A 22,919-nucleotide genomic window follows, 5' to 3' on the forward strand; every position below is an offset into this window, starting at 1 on the left:
TAGGTATTTTGTGTTGTGTGGTGCTACTGTAAATTGGTTTTTTTCCTAATTTTTATTTTCTAATTCTTTTTGCCTGTGTACAAAAATAACTATTTAAAGTTTCTGTCTGATAGTTCCAACATCTCAGGAATAGCATCTATTGATCACATTTTCCCATGAGAATCTGTTGCATTTTTTAAGTTCTTTCTACACAGAATAATTTTCAATTATATCTAGACATTGTAAATGTAATGGACAGTTTATAAAGATCTGTTGTACAATATTGTACCTATAGATTACGACACTGTACTGTGCACTTAAAATTTTGTTAAGAGGATAGATCTCATGTAAAGTGTTCCTACCACAATTTTAAAAAATCCAAATGGGTGATCTCTCTCAAAGTGATACCACTACTGAGAGTTCCTCCTTGCACACCGCCTTCAATGTCAGTTTATGGGTCTTTGTTATCAGTCAGCAAATGCCTTCCCTACAGTAGGTGATTAATTTGTTAATTTGCTGCTGTGTCATTTTACTGATTAGTTTATTGAAGATTCACCAATACTGATGAGATTGCATGTAATTAATAGAGGACTTTAATTACTCATAATATTCTATATCTTAGTAAAAAAAAATGCTTATGATAAACTGTGAAAAGCCAGAAAGAAGCTGGTGAGTCTGCACTGATCTGAAAAACCATAACGTATCTACTCCACTTTTCATGTATTCATTATATTTCCTACCCTCCTCTATGCCAGTCTTGCCTCCCACACTCCCATGACATCCTTGTGCCTTTGATAATAGTAAAATCCTTGGTCTTACCCTGACTTTTACAGAGAAGCACATTCTTTGGGGTTTTAAATGATGTAGAAGCTCTTTGTTTTACTAGCAAGTCATTACAGCTTATTATGAAAGGCTATCTTTCTTGACAGTTCTAAAAAATATGATATGTGTTAGCTCTAAAAATATCATCCTTTCAGTTCAGGTATTTTATTCTTTTAATAATAATGGGAACATTTTTTGGAAATGAGCATGTACATCACTTTTTAAAATGCAAAATGTTAATAATTCTAATAAAAATTATAGCATAAATGAATGTTGTAACCTTGACATTTTTTTCATGCAATAGACATTTTGGCAGCTTCTATTTTTATCCTCTTTCAACTTTGAGCCATCCATTGAGTCTTTAACAAAATACATTAAAATCACCTTTCAGACTACATGTGGAACACATTCACTTTTAAAACTGGCAAATATTGGTTTAAAATAGTACAAGAAGGAGATAGAAGCTTAATGAGATTAAAACTCAAATGCTAGCATAAATTGTGAATATAAGCTAGCCAGAAATTCCATTTGCAAATGTCTGGACTCCTACGAGGCATTTCCTGCACATTCAGAGTCCATCACAAAAATCTCCAATTAGCACCAGCAGACATTGTAAAGGACAAAAAGAATGCTAGTGCGCACTTGGATGCAAATGTCGCTTCCAAAGAAAGGCGTGATTGCATACCAGCTTACACAGACAGCAACCTTGTTTTATGTAAGACCTTTATACGTTAAGAAAACACTTAGAATATTTGCAACATGCTTTTCAGTATTCATTAAATAGGGAAAACCTACTTATTCTTCTACCCCTCATGCTTGGTGAATCTTACATTCTGCATGAATGCATCATTTCAAGTTCCAAAGGTCAGAATGTTACTTATTTCATTAAGATCTAGTAAAACATTGAATCTTAATAACCGACTCATGCTAAAAATAATTTATGATGACAAAATTTCAAGCATGTGTGTTGGCAAGAATGAATTTATTGTACATACACAAATGAGGAAATTAATTATTATATAAGGTCATTATCATTTAGAATCACTTCCTCTTAATTTATATAAAAGGTTATTATATTTAATTAATGCCAACAAGAAAGGTACAACTAAATGTTTACCTATTTATCATGTTGGCTAGCACTGTTATTTTTTCATTTGGTACTGTTTTGATGTTTTCCACTTGAATTTATAACATTTTTGAATTTCAATTTTATTCAATATATTTTATCTTTTTAAAGATCAACATTTGAGACACTCTCAAACACAATTTACTCTACAAAAATAACATTATATAAACAGGTTTGTCATGTGATGTTTTATTTATTAGCATCTTTTCACAAATAAAATATTGAGATTGGCAAACAAATTATATTTAACTTAATCAAATACTAAAATAACAAGTGGATTTGCCCTAACCCAGTGATCGGCAAACTGTGGCCCCTTGAGTGTGGCTCTTCCACAAAATACCACGTGCGGGCGCTCACGTACAGTGCGATTGAAACTACGTGGCCACACTCAAGGGGCCAAAGAGCCACATGTGGCCCGCGAGCTGCAGTTTGCCTACCACTGCCCTAACCAGTTTGGCTCAGTTTATAGAGCAGTGGTTCTCAACCTTCCTAATGCTGCGACCCTTTAATACAGTTCCTCATGTTGTGGTGACCCCCAATTTCATTGTTACAAATTGAATATAACTAAAGCATAGTGATTAATCACAAAAACAATATGTAATTATATATGTGTTTTCCAATGGTCTTAGGTGACCCCTGTGAAAGGGTGGTTCGACCCCCAAAGGGGTCGCGACCCACAGGTTGAGAACCGCTAGTATAGAGCATTGGCCTGCAGACTGAAGGGTCCCAGGTTCGATTCCTGTCAAGGACATGTACCTTGATTGTGGGCACATTCCCCGTAGGGGGTGTGCAGGAGGCAGCTGATCGATGTTTCTAAGTCTCTATCCCCTCTCCCTTCCTCTCTGTAAAAAATCAATAAAATATATATTTAAAAAATCTTTAAATTAATAAATTAACAAATGGATTTAACATTCCTATACTGCCATGCTTCTCACAGTTCTTAAAGACATGTTTTGAAAAGACCGTCTGAGACCACATGCTTTCAGCCTTCAACCTGGCATTTCAATTCTTCTGAAGTAATTTTAGAAAATATGTTGGGCTGCTTCAGACATGTCTCCAATACATGCTGGAACTTATGCAAAATATTGTGCTGCAGAACCTATTCTGCTTAAGTGACAAAGTTTAGTTTGTTTATTTGCCTGGTATATTGGATTTTTGAAATTGATTCATGTTATTCTAACCTATGTGAGACCATTGGCTCAACAAAAAAATCTAATTCCTAATTGTTTTATTTTTCTGTGATCTTGAAATATCCTAATATACTTCTACCAACACTCCAACGGATATAGAAAAGAGAATACAGCATGAGAAGTCTGGTTTATATTAAAGCAGTGAGTTATTAATTTGAAGGAAGGACAAGGTAAGTAGTTAAATAATGCTTCTCTATTGGATGAACCTTCCTTCATCAGAGTTGGTAGCACACTATTGGTCCTTTATGGCACCTCCTATGGTTTCAGTCACATATCTTCTCCCTTTAGCATTTTTCAATATGGCTATGATTTCTGTGGAAAAAATAATTTTTTTTCCATTTTCCTGAGCAGGGCCAGCTCGATTTCATCCTACCTGTTATTTCACTGATCTTTCCTTATTACTAATCGGAGCTCTTAAGAAAACAACTGAGTAAATCAATGCATTTTCTCTTAATTCAGGGCAATATAATTGTTCATATTTTTCATCTGTTTCATGCGGATATTTTCCTAGTTAATACTCTTTGTCTGCCATGTGTTTTTTTCTTTTATGCTCTTTTTAAAAATGTAGATCCTCTGTTAGCTCCTGTTAAATATATTCATCTTTGAATAAGCTCTTTTGGAGACCACTGTGTATTGAAGTTCCTATGAAAGAAGCACAAAAGCAGTGCTAAGTACTACCAGGAATTCCTGGGAGTTCTCAGTGAATTTCATAGAAACTTTGTAATATGATTGTGTCCTTCAGTCTTTGCTTCTTCCCCCACAACTGAAGTCAGCCTCCGCAGTGCGACTTCCACACGTGTCCTAAGATTGCATCAAATTTGTTTTTCCATTTAACTCTGCTATCCATCCTTCTCCTATTACCTAAAACACCCAGAGGAATGCCTACCAACAGTATCTCCACCCTCTGCTACTTCCAGTGAAGAGATCTCATTTGGATAGCTGCACAATGCCCGATTTGTCTGAGCACTGCAGCCAAAGGTGTCCTCTTTTAGTGTCTTGCCACACTCCCGTTAAAGCTTCACACATTTATTAGTTAACTAAAGTATATTAATCATTTGTTCAATTTTTTAATGTCCTTACTGGTTTTTTCACATTTTCCTCAATATTTCTTATCTGAGTTATGACCTCTTTTGCTTTTTATAATTTTAAAATGCTTTATGGTATGTATACAGATTTAAAATTGTGATATCTTCCCAATGGATTTACTTTTTCTTATTAAATCATTTTATAATCTAACTAGAGGCCCAGTGCACAAATTCATGCATGGGTGGGGTCTGGCTGGCCCAGCCCCAATCGGGGTGGATCGGGCCTGGGACCGTTGGGAGGAGGAGATGGGAGGAGGAGATGGCAGGAGGCTGGCTGGCCAGCTGGCCTGCCCTGACTGGGGTCCAATTAGGGCCAGGCTAGCTGGGGGGAGGGGCCAAGGGCGATTGGCCAGCAGGCCCCGCCCCTGATTGGGGTGGGGGGCCAATTGAGGGTGGAGCCAGCTATGGGTTCTGGGCCAGTGGGCCCCACTCCTGAATGGGGTAAGGGGGACGATTGGGGGTCAGCAGCCAAGGGAGGGGCTGTAGGTTGACCAGCCAGCCCCACCTCAATTGGTGTGTGTGTGTGGGGGCAATCAGAGATGGAGCTGGCTGGGGGAGGGGCCGCAGGCAGTAGGCTGGCCAGCTCTACCCCTGATCTAGCTGGTTCACTGGCTGAAGTGGGTGTTATAGCCACTGGTCGTTCCAGTCGTTACGGTGTTCTGGTCACTGGCTTTTTATATATATAGATAATCATTTTTGTCTTAAACAACACTTTGTATTATAATGTTAAAGCATTTGCATATATATTATGTTTTCACGTTCTTGCAATTTCAATCTATATCATGTCAAGTGTGTCTTCTGTAAGCAGAGCATGAATCATTTTAATTGTCAATTTTACAATTTTAATTTGCATATTTAATAGTTGTATTTTTAATGTCATTATGTAATGGACTTATTCTAATGTCTTACTATTGGCTTTCTATTTACATACTAACATTATATTTATTTCTATATTATCCCCACATTTCATCTATTAGCTGTTGGTCATATATTTACACTTATGTTAGTGATTACCTTGGAGATTACAACATACATTCTTGATTCAAAATGGCCTCATACAAATCATGTTTACCATTTTTCCCAATGTGGTTACCATACTCCAATATAGCCTCCTGGTTTGTACATCCTTGTGTGTAACCCTCTCACAATCTGCAGGTTTGACTTGTGTAACCAATAAGATATTACGGAAATGAGTGTAAATGACTTCCAAGTCAAGGTGATAAACGGCCTTACAGCTTCTGCTTTGCTCTCTTCTGAATCACCTGTTGTGGGACAAGTCATGCCTCGATGACACTCAAGTCCCCCTACAGAGAGGTCCACAGTGAGCAATGGAGGCCTCTACTGTGGACAGCTAGCAATGATTTGCTGGCTATCCAATTCATCAGACCCAATCAAGCCTTCAGTTGATTGTTGATCCTGACTGTCATCTTGACTGCAATCTTATGAAAGTTTCCTAGTGGAATCACCCAGCTAGTAAGATATTACCAAATTCCTGATCCACAGAAACTATGTGAGATAATAAACGTTTATTGTTGTTTTAAGCACTGTATTCTGAGGTAATTAGTATGCAGCAATAAAAAAACTAAGACAACAAAAAACATTAGGACTGTGAAACTTTTCTGTTTTATGTGTCCCTTTATTTGCCTTTTGAATTTTACTTGTCATGCAAGTTCAATTTTGAATATGTTAAAAACCCCAAGAGAGTATTTCCCAGCCACATTTATTTATATTTACCCACGTAATAACATTTCCATTGTTCCTCCTTTCTCCTTGCATTTGCATGATTCTTTCTGGAACATGTTTTCTTCCATCTGACAAGCATCCATTACAGTATTCTTTAGTGCAGGACTATAAGCAACACATTTTATCCATTTTGGGGGGAGACCTACAAATGTTGTTCCCTTTGCTTCCCCTTTATTTTTATGAAGATATCTTGGAGTATAGAATTCTAGCTTCATATACTTATTAAAGATGTAATTCCATCATTTCATGTCTTCTAGTTTTTTCTGCTGAAAAGTTGACTTTTAAAGGTGTTTTTTATTTTTTTGATAATGTATTTGTAATGTTGTTCTTAAGACATTTTTTAAAATCAGGAATAAGCAGCAGTTTTACTGTGATGTATCAACACTGAGTTTATCCCACATAGATTTTGCATAGCTTATTGAAACTTAGATTGAAGTCTTTCATTAGTTTGGAAAATCCATTATCTTTCCAAATTTTGCTCCATTCATTCTCTCCTTTTGTTCTAGAACTCCCAGTACATATATACTTGATACTTTATGCTATCTCAATGTCTTTTATGTACTGTTCAGTGTTTTCCATTACTTTCTGTTTCTCTGTTTGAACTTTGATATTTTCTATTATTTTCATCTAACTTTATACCAATCCTTGTCTTCATAGTTCATTTTGCCAAGTCTCTCTCTGTCTCTCCACCCCTCCACTCTCCCTCAAATTACTCAAATTATAAAGTTATGCAAAGTCTGTGTTATTCAACTTTCCTCTATTTCTTGAGTTTATTAATCTTTGTTATTTCACATTTGCCAGACACAAAGCATATGCACTATTGGATTTCACTTATATGATGTCTTGGAATAATCTGCTTTAGAAAGCAAATCAGAAATTGCCTGGAGCTGAGGAAGAGAATTGATTATATAGGAAAAGAAGTTAACTTTCCAGGGCGATGAGAAAATTTTTATCTTGACTGTGGTAGTTGATACAAAAACATAAACAACTGGCAAAACTTATTTAACAATATACTTAATGGGTGTATTTCATTTTTTCTTATTTAAAAAAAATGTAGTACAATACACAGAATAGAAAATTTACCATATTAAGCATTTTAAATACACAGTTTAGTGGTATTCAGCATATCCATATTATGCAATCATCACCACCATCCATCACCAGAGCTCTTTTCATCTTGTAAAATTGAAAAAATTTATTACCCATTAAACAACAATGCTTCCTTCCTCCTTACCTCCAGCCCCTGCAACCACCATTCTATTTTTCATCTCCATGAATTTGCCTACTCTAGGTACTCATAGAATTAGAATCGCTCAGTATTTGTCTTCATGCGATTGGGGATTTGCATACCCAAATTACCATTAGCAACATTAAAAGATAAATAAAAACCTGGGGAAAATATACTAATTTCATAGACACAGGGCTATTATTAGAATATTCAAAGAGCTACTAAAAATTAGAAAAGAAAAATCAACACCTGAATAGAAAAATAGTCCAAAGATAAGAACTTGTTCACAGAAAAGAAAATACGAATGGCCATTGCACTTACAAATTCCGCTCAACTTCACTCAAAAAGAAAAAAAAAGAGACGGAAACAGGCTGTTATTCCTCTATCGGCCTGGCAAGAAGCTGGAAGTGTGAGAACACGCCAAAGCTGTAGAGAAAAGGAACTCATACTGCTGTGCCTTTCTTTAACCTTCTTTCTATTGACTTTAATCTGATATTTTCATTTCCTTTTTATCTTATAAATAATGAAAGAGCAAGTAATCTACATTGGTTACTTTTGTGGTACATATTTAGGATATAGTCCCCTAAGTGAAATTACTGGGACAAAAAAAACATATAAATATACATATAACTCCTTAATATTGCCAATTCCTTTCCACAGGGCGTATCCCATTTTGCATTTCCCACTAGCAATGTATTTACATTGTAGATACTTTACATTTTCAAAAATGTAAATTTAAGACAAAGGAGCACACTGAAAAACTAAAAACAAATGGAAACAAATGAACCTAACTGTATATCAAATTGATGTCTCACAAAAATTGAAATTATTCCAAGTAATTTTGAGTATGGAAATCCTAAATGGAACATCTTACAAACAAAAAGTAAGAAAATACCTTAAACTTCACTCAATTATTTCATTTTAGTTATATTGTTACTTTGGCATTATGCTACTTACACAGCTTGGTAAGGCTGGAAGAATTGTGGATTTGTTAATGTTGGTAGGAATAAAGATTTTCAACACAAGAGGGAAGAGATATAAATGTAAAATAAGGAACACTGGGGCAAAAACCTTCAACTATTCATGTGGATTGGGATTTGCCACTAAATCTCAAGGATCATGAAATTATTGCTTTTCCAGTTGAAAGGAAGTTGAATGTCCAACTTATATTTCATAGTTATCTTTCATATTTCAACTATCTTCTAAAACATTCCTCGGCAATAGATTTCTTGCTTCATTTTGAATTACATCAGTGCAAAGGAAAAGATTCTATTGCAGATTTAATATTAGTACTATGACTAAGTCCTTACTTCATCTCAACTAGGTATTACTTAGGGAATTAACTAAATCTTTTTGGTTCCCTCATTCATCAATGGAGATGATAGAATTGACGGGATTGATTCCTGAAATAATTTTGCAGGCTGTGGGAACAATAATTTTTTACTACTTCAAGGTGTTTCCCAGGCACAAAGCATTAATAAGACTCATTTTCATAATACAGAGATTTGGGGGTATTCTGGCACACCACCCACCTTAAAAACCTCGACACTCTCTGAAGAAAGGACTGAGTTTTAATTTCTGTATAGTGTAGATAGTGCCTGCCCCCAAATTGGTTTGAGATACCATACCATACATGTGAAAATGGTAAATTGCAGATTTAATTTTTCCATAGTATGAAATCTTCCTCCTTATAACTATATTCTCATTATATTTATTTTGCCCTCTGTGCACTCCTGACTGATAAATCTCTCTCATTGAAGGAATACAATTCTTATCATTTAGAACAATAGAAATGAGATTTCCCAGAGGCTATATGATATTGATGACATCATTGCTCTAGTGGCTACTGGAATTTGTACTTATGAGTTTTTGTGTTTTTTAAAGGTCTCTCAATTTTACTTTTTCACCAGTTAATATTGATAGATACAATTCACACAAACAAACATTTTGGGGGCCTCAAAACTTTTTAAAGGATAAAGGATTCCTGAGACCAAAAAAAATAAAAAAAATAAAAAATAAAAAAAGAGAATCAGTAATCTTAAACTTTTTATAACATTCAAGAATAAGACATTGCATTTTATTTTATAACCATGCAGCTTTCTAAGCACTAGAAAATGTATTATTTATATCAGAACCTTCTCCTAAGGATGACAGCTTGCATGGTGGCAGTATGCTATTTGCTCTCTCAAACTCAACTCAGAAAATAAACATTTCCAAATATATAAAAGCTTACACACTTATGTACAATGTAGAGTTTTTCACAATTGCCTCTGATTTAAGAATTTATCTTTCCCAATGAAAATCTACCAACAAACTTTTTGCTTCTGAAATAGCCTCTGGGAAATCTAATTAAGCAATTAGAAGAGAATAAGAGTAAACACAACAAATTGTGTACATTAAACAGCTACAGTTTTTTCTATGCCAATCATAACTCAATAAAAAAGTTTTTAAAAAGAGAGAATGAGAGTAAAAATGACAAAAGAAGTCTAACTGTTATTATAAAAGTGGTTTTGAATTCATAAACCTTCTGGAGAGGTCAAGGGGATATTTGGGGAGACCCTGGACTCCACTTTAAACACACTGTTCCACATCTACACTAATAAAAGAGAAACATGCAAATTAACCATCACTCCGCCACTCTGATACACCCACCAGCCAATCAGAGCGACTATGCAAATTAACCCAACAAAGATGGCAGGTAATTTGCATACACAGGTGCAGAGCGAAGACTGAAGATGACTGAAGATGGGGGGGGCCATGGAGCTGAAGTGAGCAGGAGGCTTGGGTTGCTCCTGGCGATGGAGGAAGCCAAGCTTCCTGCCAGCCCTGGACTCCACTCAAGGAATGGCTGGGGGCCTGGGTCGCCGGTGGTGACTCAGGCTTCCAGCCAGCCCTGGCCTCCACTCAAGGAGCTGGAAAAAAAAAGGAGGGGCTGAGAGCAGCTGGAGCAGAGAAGCCAAGCCTCACTGCTGCAACCGGACCAAAGGCCTGGGTCCCAGGTGCCAGAGGAAAACCGGTGCTGGCAGCCAAGGGAAGGAAGGCCAATTGTGTGAATCTTTGTGCAACGGGCCACTAGTTAGTATATAAAAGAGTTTTCTATCCATAATCCTAAATAATAAAGAGCTAACATGCTAATTAGACTGAACAGCAGAACAACAATCCGGATGACCTTCCAGTCAAAGCCAGGGCTGCGAGGGCCGAGGCAGCTGGGGCTGTGAGGTCCGAACCCCTTCCACGAATTTTGTGCATCAGGCCTCTAGTGGAAACATATTTGGGCAATGAAATGAAATGACAAGGAAAGATAGATTGGAATGGATTATAATGTATATTTGTATATATAAGAAAAGTGGTGATTGGTTCTATTAACATAAGCCAAGTTTTGAGGAACCAACCCAGTGATATAGTTTTGCCAGTACGAAGCTAGAGTACTATAGGTCAGCTTTCATACAAAGAAAGAATTCTATGCACTAAATAGAAATAAAATTCCTTAAATTTATTTTTTATGTTGTTGAAGTATAAATGACATATAACATCATGTTGGTTTCAGTGTACAACAGGATGATTCTATATAAATCAAAATGATCACCACAATAAGACTAGTTAATATCCATCACCATACATAATTACGTATTTTTTCTTGTAAATCTACTCTCTTATCAACTTTCAAATATGCAAGGGAGTATTACTAACTATAGTAACCATGCTGTTCATTACATGCCCTGACTTATTTATTTACTTTATAACTGGAAGTTTGTACCTTTTGACTCCCTTCACCCATTTCGCCAACCCCCAATACCACCTCTGTCAACCAAAACTCTTTTCTCTGTATCTATGAGCTATTTTTTATGTTTTATTAATCCTCACTCAAGGATATTTTTCCCACAGATTTTTAGAGAAAATGGAAAGGAAGAAGGGAATGAAAGAAGAGAAGAAGAAGAAGAAGAAGAAGAAGAAGAAGAAGAAGGAGGAGGAGGAGGAGGAGGAGGAGGAGGAGGAGGAGGAGGAGGAGAAGGAAGGAAGGAAGGAAGGAAGGAAGGAAGGAAGGAAGGAAGGAAGGAAGGAAGGAAGGAAGGAAGGGGAAGAAGGAGGAAGAAGGAGGAGGAGGAGGGGGGAGAGAAAGGGGAGGGGGAGAAGGAAGGGGAGGAGGGGAGGAGCAGTGACATCAATGTGAGAGAGACACATCAATTGGTTGCGCACCACACAGGCTCCAACCAGGGCACGGGATGGAACCTAAAATCCAGGTATGTGCCCTTGACTAGAAATCAAACCTGTGACCCTCCAGATCGCAAGCCTAAGCTCTAACTATGGAGCCACACCACCCAAGACTGTTTATTTTTGTTTTTTAATTCTACATATAAGTGAGATTATACAGAATAAAAAACTAAACTTTCCAACTGTGCTTTAAAGAATTTGGATCATTGTATGTGCATATTGCATCATATTGGGTTTCCAAAAGTAATTATATTTTGATGCATTTCCCAAATGTCTCAACACAACAATATCTATAATTCCCTGCAGATGTAAATGCCTTTTTTAAAATAAAGCAAAACAAAACAGGAGAAGTAAACAAAAAACCTTATTTGCATGGAAACAATGAAAGTGTCCTTTGGTAGATGATTGGATAATTAAGATGTGGTACATATATACTATGAAATACTACTCAGCCATAAGAAAACATTAAATGGTGCCATGTGTGACAACAATAATAGTATGCTAAATGAAATAACTCATCAGACAGAAAAAGTCAAGAACCATATGATTTCACTAATATCCTATGATAGAGGCCCGGTGCACAGAATTCTGGCACTCAGGGGGGTTCCTCAGCCTGGCCTTTGCCCTCTCACAGTCTGGGAGCCCTCAGAGGATGTCCGACCAATGTCTTAGGCCTTGGTGGAGCGAGTCTAAGCCAGCAGTTGGACATCCTTAGCACTGCCATGGAGGCGGGAGAAGCTCCTGCCACCACCGCTGCACTCGCCAACTGTAAGCCCGGTTTCTGGGTGAGCAGTGCTCCCCCTTTGGGAGCACACTGACCACCAGGGGGGCAGCTCTTACATTGAGCGTCTGCTCCCTGGTGGTCAGTGCGCTCCCACAGGTGGAGCGCCGCTCAGCCAGAAACCGGGCTCACCACTGGTGAGCACAGCAGCACGGCAGCGCTAAGGATGTCTGGCTGCCAGGAGGAGTGGGACTAAGCTGTTAGTTGACATCCCCTGAGGGCTACCGGACTTCGAGAGGGCACAGGCCGGGCTCAGGGACCACCCCCGCCCCCAGCCAAGTGCATAAATTTTGTGCACCAGGCCTCTAGTAGGATAATAAAAGGCTAATATGCATATTGTCCCCTCGGGAGTTCAACCGACCAGTAGTTTGACCGCTTGCTGTGACATGCACTGACCACCATGGTGTGGCATGGAACCAAGGAAGGCCCTGGCTGGCAGCCAGCCACCAGGGAAGGAAGACCCAGGCCAGTAGCCGGCAGCCGGGGGAAGGAAGGCCCCAGGTGGCAGCTGGAAGGCCCCTATCAGCCCTGATCACCAGCCAGGTCTAGGGACCCTACCTGTGCTTAAATATTGTGCACCAGGCCTCTAGTGTGGGATATAAAACTGAAAACAACAAATGAATAAATAAGAAAAACAAACAAAAACTCAGAAACACAGACAAGAGTATGCTGTTTACCGGAAGGATAAAGGGGGTAAGGGGAGTCAAATATGGTGACATAAGATGATTTGACCTCAGATTGGTTGGCATACAATGCAATATATAGATGATGTATCATAGAAATGTACACTTGCAACCTATATAATTTTATAAACCAGTGTTACCCCAATAAATTTAATTAAAAAGAATAAAACAAACCTTATTTGGATAATTTACATAAGAGCCATGTGTTATTGTTACCTTGTATTGTAGCAGAGATTAAGCTTCTTATTCCCACTCCTTCATAGGGATAATATTATCAGCTTGTAATGAAAATAGAAATGATAGTTACAAACCCTTTTCATGGTAGAAAGACTGTTATGTTATGAAGGAATGAAAATTCAAATGCTATCTTTTTAAGGCTAATATTTCATGTGTAATTAATTTCATTTAATCAAATTTCAATTTTTGAACCACGCTTTAGCTTTGGAATATTGGGCTTTACTTGCTGGTGTGAAAATAATAGTGTGCTTATGAATGATGTGCATTAAAATCACTGCCAAACTTAAAGAAACATTTACTTCTAATTAAAACTGTTCATCACTGCACAGCAGCCTCGTTAGAAAATGTTTTTAACTCAATTTTTCTCTTATAATTGCATACCACTTCAGTCAGTATTTTAATATTCTCAAATTAACAACTTGATACTTCAATATTTTGAAAATATTAAAATATTTATCATATACTTATTAATCAATATTAGAAAAAAAGAACTTGTTTGCTCTATGCTATAAAGTGAACTTATTAACCAAGAGACTACAACTCAAAACTAACTTCTTTATCTCTGTCTCTCATCTCCATGCCTTCTCTATTTTAAAAATAACTAATAAGCTCAGCAAATATGAGTCAAAAAGTATGTACTCTCTATACAGTGCAGATGTGTTGATAATATTACTTGCTACTAGAAAAAGGACACATTTAAAAAAATGTTTACTGGTTTTTAGAGAGAGGAAAGGAGAGGGAGAGAGAGACAGAAACATTAATGATGAGAGAGGATCATTGATAGGCTGCCTCCTATACACCCCACACTGGGGATCAAGCCCATAACCCAGGCACATGCCCTTGACCGTAATCGAACCCATAAGCCGATGCTCTATCCACTGAGCCATGCCAGCCGGGAAAACCTCTTTTGTTTTAATATTCCTTTTTGTATTTCCATTTTTACTCAGTTTAACACAGAAATATCTCAGTATATTCACAATTCCTGCAGACTTCCTTCTAGTCCAGTGATGGTGAACCTATGACACGCGTGTCAGAGGTGACACGCGTGTCAGAGGTGACACGCGAACTCATTTTTTTGGTTGATTTTTCTTTGCTAAATGGCATTTAAATATATAAAATAAATATCAAAAATATAAGTCTTTGTTTTACTATGGTTGCAAATATCAAAAAATTTCTATATGTGACACGGCACCATAGTTAAGTTAGGGTTTTTCAAAATGTCGACATGCCGAGCTCAAAAGGTTCGCCATCACTGTATCTAGTCTGTAATTTTCTCTCCTATAATCAATTCATGATACAGTTGACCTTTGAACAATGCGGGGGTTAGGGGCACCAATCCCCACATTGCCAAAAATCCACTTAGGACTTTGACTTTCCAAACACTCAGACATCTCTTGGTATCTGCGGGAGATTGATTCCAGACCCCAACAGATACCAAAATCCATGGATTGCCATGTCCCTTATATAAAATGTCATGGGTCAGTGCATACAATAAGCCCTCCATATCTGAAAAATCCAAAACACAGATGGAAAATACTGTTTTCTTTCCACAGATGATTGAATCCACAGATGCTAACCCTGTGAATATGAAGGGCTGACCATATATTTATTGGGGGGAAAAAATCCTCATATGAGTGGACCTGTAGTTCAAACCTCTGTTGTTTAAGGGTCAACTGCAATCCTTAGAGACATACAACTTTTCGAAAGGTTGCAATTTGGTAATAGGTGTAAAAGGTCTTTAAAATGTACACTTGACTCAGAAATGGCACTTTCTGTAAATCTACATTTTAAAAATCAACTTTTGACCTAGCAACGTTTCTTCTTGGTATCTACCCTAGATCCACCTCTAAAATAAGAAAATGCATACGTACAAGATTATTCATTCTAACATTATACACAACTGCAAAACAGTGGGAAAATAAACAAATGCCCATACATGGGAAGTGGGTAACCCACCTATGGTACATATATACCACAAAGTAATACACAGCTCTATAAAAGAATGAGGAAGCAATCTATTACCAGATGGAGAGTGAACTCCATGATATATTGCTAAATGCAAAAAGTAAAAATAAAAAGATTTGCAGTGTGCTATCCTTTACATAATAAAGGGATAAAATAAAATAAAAATGTTTCTGCCCATTTGTACAAAATAAATACAAAAAGAGATAAATCATCTGCTAACAAAATTACTTTTAGGAGCTGAAAGCCATGGAATGGTAGAAATGGAGAAATGAGAAAGGAGATATAGGGATGAATGGTAACTATGCTTCTCTGGATATATTTTTTATGTAGTTCTGACACTGAAACCTGTAATGTTTCACGTGTTCAGAAAAGAAATATTTGAAATCAATAGAATATGGGGAAAATATAAAATAGAGTACAAACAGTAACAGCTGGATTAGAATGATGACTAATATAAACAAACTTTGTTTAGTAGGAGCTGGTGAGAAAAGAAACAATTGAAGTATATTTGGAGAACAAAATCTTGCCTTGGTGCTAGGATGCTAAAGACAAGAATTTATATAGTCACTGTACTCTAGTTAGTCAATGTGTTTCCCACATTTGGTTCTGCTAGTGATTCTGAAATACTTTGTGTTTACTGGGATTGAACAGACATAAGTTTGTTGTGGATAAGATCCAGGTTTATCACAGTCAGAAAAAAAGAATTTACAAATAAGTAAAGTGAGAAGGTTAAAATGGACCCTGTAATGTTGGATTGTAATTGAAAATATCAGTATGAATTTATAGTTTTAATTATCTGTACGGATAGATAGACACAGAAATGAATATGGAGGCATGGGTAGGTTGGTGTTAGTATTTTCTAGCTCAGTCTGCTGACAGGGTCTAGAATCAATGATGAACCAGTAGCAGTGAGCACTGGTTGTCTCAGGTCCCAGTTTAGAGCAGAAAAACTACAAGATGAGTCTGAAATATTCTGATATTAGGAAGTAAGTGTTCAAAGGATGATGGGAAGTTGTCTTAAAGACACAGAAGTCTCTTGAAAAAAATCCCAATGTTCAAAAGCTGGGATAAGTTTAGGAACAAAATAAATAACAAATAAATAATGATACTATTGCATTACAACCAATAAAATCAAATAAATATCCATGATTCTGTAACAAATGTAAGTAAATAATTGAATGAATAAGTGGGAGAGAGGAAAAACTATTTCTTACAGTAGAGTTAAAAATAACAAATGAAAAAGGAATAATAGAAATATAAAATTTCACCATTAGACAAGCATCTCAATATTTTTACAGACAATAAGAACCACTGGGTATTAAAATTAGTGGATGAAAGCATAATGAGACTAGCACACATACACAGTGTCAAGTATTTCTACACAATATACATATTCACTAATAAGGGAGAATAGTACCTCTACAGCGAAGAAATCTGTAGACACCTATCTTTAAAAAGTTAACATTGCCAAAAAGAAAACATTTTGACATGTTCCTCTGAAATGTGCTGAAAATGACACAGCATCTCTTATGTGGTATTCTTGCCCAAAATGCACGTAAATTCAGTCTGAAAACACAAGAACAACTCAAATGTTAAAATTTATAGACTAATTAATGTTATAGTAATGTCAGTTTTCTAATTTTGATATTGTTATCTATGGTTTAAGATTAGGGAAAACTAAACTATTTTTCGCTTCTTCGTAGGTCTAAAATTATTTCAAAATAAAAGTTTAAAAAATCAGTTTCAATAAAAATGTAGGCTAAGAAGACTCTTTAAGAAGGTTCATTGCAATAATATTTAAAATAATAAGACATTGGAAATAACATTTGTCTCAAAAATAAGAAATGGATATAACCACATGACAATTTTACAGCAATCAAATTTAATTTGAGCCAGAATATTTTTTGACAAGGAAAAAATGTAGCTGATTTCTTAAGTGAAAAGGGCTACCAAGGAGCTATGTATGAACTTTTTAAGTGACATGTAAATATGCAAAATTATGCATAAAAAAGCAAGTAAGTTTTTCAATAAAATGTTTCTGTAACTATCTTTTTGCGTTTGACTCATGGTTAATAATTACTTCTGCTGTTGTTGGTTTATGATTTTCAAAGTTGATTATGTCTTACTTCTACAGCAAGTTTAAAATTTAAACTTTGCTAAACCCTAACTTAAAGAAATTAATATAAGTAAAAAAAATTTTAAAAGTAAAGATTAACTCTGATTATATTTACACTAAGGGTGATTAAATACTATAACCCATGATAGGAAAAGCATTCTTTTACACAATCGTTTATATTAGACTCAAGTTTCCTGGGAAACATCTAAAACCCATTCCCTATGACAAAAAAAAATGGTATGTTTAGCATGTAAAATTTGCTGTGTATTTAGGAACTTATTTCTGATACTGACTTCTTTTTCATTTAAGTCCATTCAAGACAGACATTTGTGCCTTTATTTTTTAAAATATATTTTATTGATTTTTTACAGAGAGGAAGGGAGAGGAATAGAGAGAGCTGCCTCCTACACACCTCCTACTGGGGATGTGCCCGCAACAAGGTACATGCCCTTGACCGGAATCGAACCTGGGACCTTTCAGTCTGCAGTCCAACGCTCTATCCACTGAGCCAAACCGGTTAGGGCAGACATTTGTGCTTTTAATAGAATCCCCCAAACAGTGTGCTTTCTAAGGATGTTTTTACCAGGAATCCAATTTTGTGTGCGTGTGTGGAATTATGGAGTGTGGCAGCTGGTTTCTCATTTCTGTTTTGGCACCTGCACATAGCCCCCTACATACTTTATTAAAAAATAAAAGACTTTTCAAATTGAAAACTTGGACCTAGCCCTAGAAAATACATTCACACCAGCTCTTTTTAGTGGCATCTTTCCAACAATATATTTTTAGGTGCTTCAAAATGCTATTTTACGTTCATTTAAATGCATGTGGGTGTATATCTTTTTCAATGAGAATACTGATACATGAATTCACCTCTATCCCCATTTTAAAGGTTATCTGATATCATTTAAAAAATGTCTTAGATGTTTTATTATACATTATTATTTTTATAATAATTAAAGCTAGTCAAAAGTTTAATACAGTGTAGTTTTAATTCATTTTATGTTTTGATATCAGTAACTAAAAAAAAAAAAAAATAGAAAAAATTTGACACCATCATTTAAAGTAAAGAAAAGAAGAATTTGTTGTGGTAGATGCAGTTCTGACAGCTAACACTGAGAGTTTGGACAAATGCCTTTAGATGCATGTGGTTTTCTGAGCAGTCTTTCTCCAGTCTCCAAAAGGGAGGAATTTTTAGGGACAGACTTTCTTGAAGAGTGTTAAGTCAGTAATTGTGCTGAGAATAATGTAAGAATAGCCCTATCTGAACTACAGTATTACTGGATCCTCTCCAGCTGTGAGATGCATCAACAGAAAGTTGTCTTATTTTGAAATATTTTCTGTACAACTGAGTTTATTTTATTCCAATATTTTGGCCAATTATAGTCTAAAATAAAAGCTTTACTTTTTATAACTTAGAAATATAAAATTACAAACATAATTCATGCTTGAGAGAAATTATGAAAATTGAAAATAGCAGAAAAAAACACTCTGACATGGGTTGGTAAGCTTGTAAGATATTGTATATGAAAAGGTAATTCTGCATTTCATTCAGAACTACACTTTATCACACTAGTAGCTAAGCAACTAGTTTATTGTGGTTCATAATTTTGGCTTTTGTAACTAATTTATTGTTAATGGAATACCCTAATGGTCTATAGAAATCAGACTTTGTTGAAGAGAAAAACCACAAAATAAAACAGTGAAGCTTAAAATTGAATAATTACACTAAGCATAAGCCTGCTAGCAGGTTACATTTGCTATACATGGGTGATGACTGAAGAAATTCAATTTATGTAGGCAGTGAAATTCATTATAGGAAATTAACATTTAATATATTAATACAAATTTTATTTTTTTTTATTTTTATTTTTTAAAAAAATATATTTTATTGATTTTTTACAGAGAGGAAGGGAGAGAGATAGAGAGTTAGAAACATCGATGAGAGAGAAACATTGATCAGCTGCCTTCTGCACACCTCCCACTGGGGATGTGCCCGCAACCCAGGTACATGCCCTTGACCGGAATCAAACCTGGGACCTTTCAGTCCGCAGGCCGACGCTCTATCCACTGAGCCAAACCGGTTTCGGCATTAAAACAAATTTTAAATAAATAGTACCTTTTGGAATTAATGACGATGGTATCCTCCTATCATTCTTTTCCAGGAACCTGATTCTCTCCCCCCTGTAAGTCTTCACTTTTTCCTAAGGCAAGTGTCACTGTTTGGCTTTCCATTGGTACATAACACACAACTGAGGAGCCCTGTTAACAGAATGCTTCTTCCCACTCATGGTCTTCTCCTTCTCTGAACGGAAGTCATTCAGTGCAATGGCAGGCTTGCCTCATCTCCTTACAATGAGCTGCTCCAGTCCCATGTTTCCCGAGACTGGGCAGCTGGGTGGGGTGTGTCCTTCTAATTTACAAGTTTGGCATTAGTAGATCCATTTGCCTGCATATACAAGCACTTGACAGTCTGAACTTTGTTGGTGGTAAAGATAGCCTTTATCTCAGTTTTGTTTTTCAACTTCTTCTCAACTAGATAGGGGAGCGGAATGTTATTTTAGATATTCCACTTGGAGAACGTGAAAAATATCAACTGTATAATAGCTATTTTACTAACTACTGCAGTTATAAATCTACATAATACATCAGGTGACACCAGAGTAGTGAATCCAACAGAAAGATAAACAGATGAGAGTGGCCATGACAGGCAATGGAAGAAGAGATGAGAAGGCTTAACTCATCCTGCAAACCGTAGGCCTGTGCTTAATCTTGTAGTTTAATGATTATTAATCTTATAGCATACAAATCATAGCACAGGTAAAGCTGGGAATTAGGAAGAACATTGCCAAAAATTAAAAAAAGCATTTAGATAAGAAGCAATAGGGTATATTTAAGGAAACTCCAAATAAAGTTTTTGAGACATAAGTACTGGGGTTGGTAGACAGAGGGGCTGGGAATAGTAGGAAAGAGCAAGGAGGCCTGGGAGGTCACACAGACAAGACATAATACTCTTTTGTATTTTTTAGTTTGATATCATTTTTCCTTTAAAAATGCTTCTTTTGTTGTTGTTGTTTTGTGTGGATTTTTTTTGTCAGCACAAGCATTAACATGTGCTAATGAGATTCTCATGGACTTTTTAAAACCTGGGTTGATACAATTCTCACATGAACAAAAGTAAAGCCTGGAATATCTAGGCTTTCATTCAAATATTTTCAAAATGTTTTTGCCATCAAGATACTACATAGAAAATAGAACCTTGAGGTACCTGGAATTCAACACTAAAGGAAACATATAGTTTCTTCACTCAACCTTATTCTCTTCCCATCTCAGGTCTCAGGAAAGGCCACTTGGCTCAGCTGCTTCCCAAGCAAGAAAACCGGGGTCACCTTTGAGTACTCCCCCTCTGTCAAGCCTGTGTTTCATCAAAAATGGAACCCACAAATTGTACTTCCTAAAACGATACACATCTGGTCCCTTCTCCAATCTTCACTTCCACCACCCCAGGGCAAGGATTATGGTATTTCTATCCTGAACAATGAAAATCAGCACAATGTATTTCTCTGGCAACCCTCCATTTATTTTCTCCATTGCAGTCATGAGGATCTTTTTAAATCACAAACCTGATCATGTCACCTCCTCTATTTAAAATGCGACAATGATTTCAGATTGACTCTAGGATAAACCCCTCTGGCCTGGATCGTACTTTACTCTCCAGGTTTATCTCCCTTCAAATCTCAGCACTGCAGCTGTTTCTGCACATCCTGATGGCCTTGCACATATGCACTGCAAGACTGAGCTCCCTCCACTTGAAATAATCCTTTCCCTACCAGCCTCATTATTTTCTATTTTTTAGATCTCAGCAGAAATATCTCTTGTTCATGTCCCTGACTCAAGTCAGAGCCTCTCTCATGGGTTTCAAAGATGTCATGTACTTAAGTGAAACCTTACGTCACAGTGGCAATTTCCAATACATTTATTTTAAAAGCATCTTTAAGTCTTATTAAGCACCTATTGCATGAGTCTCTTCTTTACTCTCATGACAATATTAATGTTTGTCTCATATATGAACTCATACCAATTTTAGATGTTCTCTGTGATTTAATCTGAACACATTACCTGTTCACAGAAAATGACACGTCTTACATGAGTTTCTTCTTTACATTAAATCCTTCCTACCATAGCCAGTTTGTTAGAATTGAACATATACTTCTAAAGAAGATAAGTAAAGGACTAAAAAGTAATTTTAATATATTGATAAGGGACTATTTAATGTCCAGAAGACTAAATATAGCCACTAAAATAAAAGACACCATTGATAACAGTAATTATCAGCATTTCTTACCATCAAAATACATGATTAGAAATGAGTAATTGCCTTCATATATTTCTTCCAAGCAAAAATATAAATTAGTCATTTTAGCTACTAGGAAACAGTGAATTAAAGGAATTAAGCAAATTTTTCAAGATGAGACAAAGCACATTTTTAGACCGACAGTCAAATATGGTCCTGCCCAAAGTCTGAGCTCTCTCCACTGTTGTTCCTATAGCAAAGCCTCCATAATAGAAAAGTAAAACCAAAATGTCATTCTCCCTCCTTCCTGCCCTAATTGTGCAAGTAAGTCTTTAAAGCCATTTTCTAGACCCCAAGAGCTTTAAATTTCATTATCTTGCAACTGTGGGCACTTGACAAGAGAACATCTCCTTCTATTTAAAAGGGTGTCCTTTGGCCGAGGGAGCATGACACTACTTCTCATTCCCTGGCTACTTTCTCACACCCCTCCCTTACCCTAACTGTGAACCACTCTGTCCTGAGCATTTAGCGTTTTCCTCTCCTCACTCTCTTACTGAGAGAGAAAACGTTTATTTTTTTTTTCTCCTATTCCCAGAATGAAACACAAGAGAAAATAAAACAATGATATTTAAATTGACTTGTCAAGACACTAGGAAATCCTATGTGGTGGCAGATTAGTATCAGGGGTGTCAAGGAAGAAAACAAAACAGACATGTAGATTCGGCACTTTAAGGGAACACTGATTGTGAAGATTAGCTTCCAACACTTACTACATTGGATTTAAATATCTCCAACAACATCCTCGATCTACCAAGGACATCTGATAATTTTCTCCTACTTTAGATAGTTAAATTCAAAAAGTTAGCTATATTCTGGGGACTTATGCACCCACATTCTTATGCAATTCCCATCATTGTTAATTCTTCTCTACGTATAGGCCAACAGTATTACACCTGCTGGGCATGGGTGATCCCCGTGCAGACTACATAACAGGAAGGAACACAGAATACAGAAGTGAAATGTGTCCAAGAATAAGAGGACAGGTTGCAGCAGATGGGGAGTAAGCTAGACTCAGCACCAATAAATTGATGGTTGTAAAAGTACAGAGGGGATTTGTGCATGTTCCAGAAACCATATCATCTTAGCTATTTTAAAGTATGCTTTTACTGATTTCAGAGAGAGGAAGGGAGGAGAGAGGGACAGAAACATCAATGATCAGAGAGAATCACTGATTGGCTGCCTCCTGCATGCCCCCTACTGGGGATCTAGCCCACAACCCAGGCATGTGCCCTGACAGTAACTGAACCTTAACCTCCTGGTTCATAGATCGATTGACTCTCAGCCACTAAACCACACCGGCTGGGCAATCTTAACTCTTAAGAGAAGCATGTGGTTTGGAAAAATGGCTCTGTGCCTGTGAAAGGTTGCAAAGCTTAGAGCTAATATCACTAGTTCTGGAGA

This window comes from Myotis nattereri (genome assembly GCF_964212035.1).
Source record: "Myotis nattereri genome assembly, chromosome: 5".
NCBI lineage: Eukaryota > Metazoa > Chordata > Mammalia > Chiroptera > Vespertilionidae > Myotis > Myotis nattereri.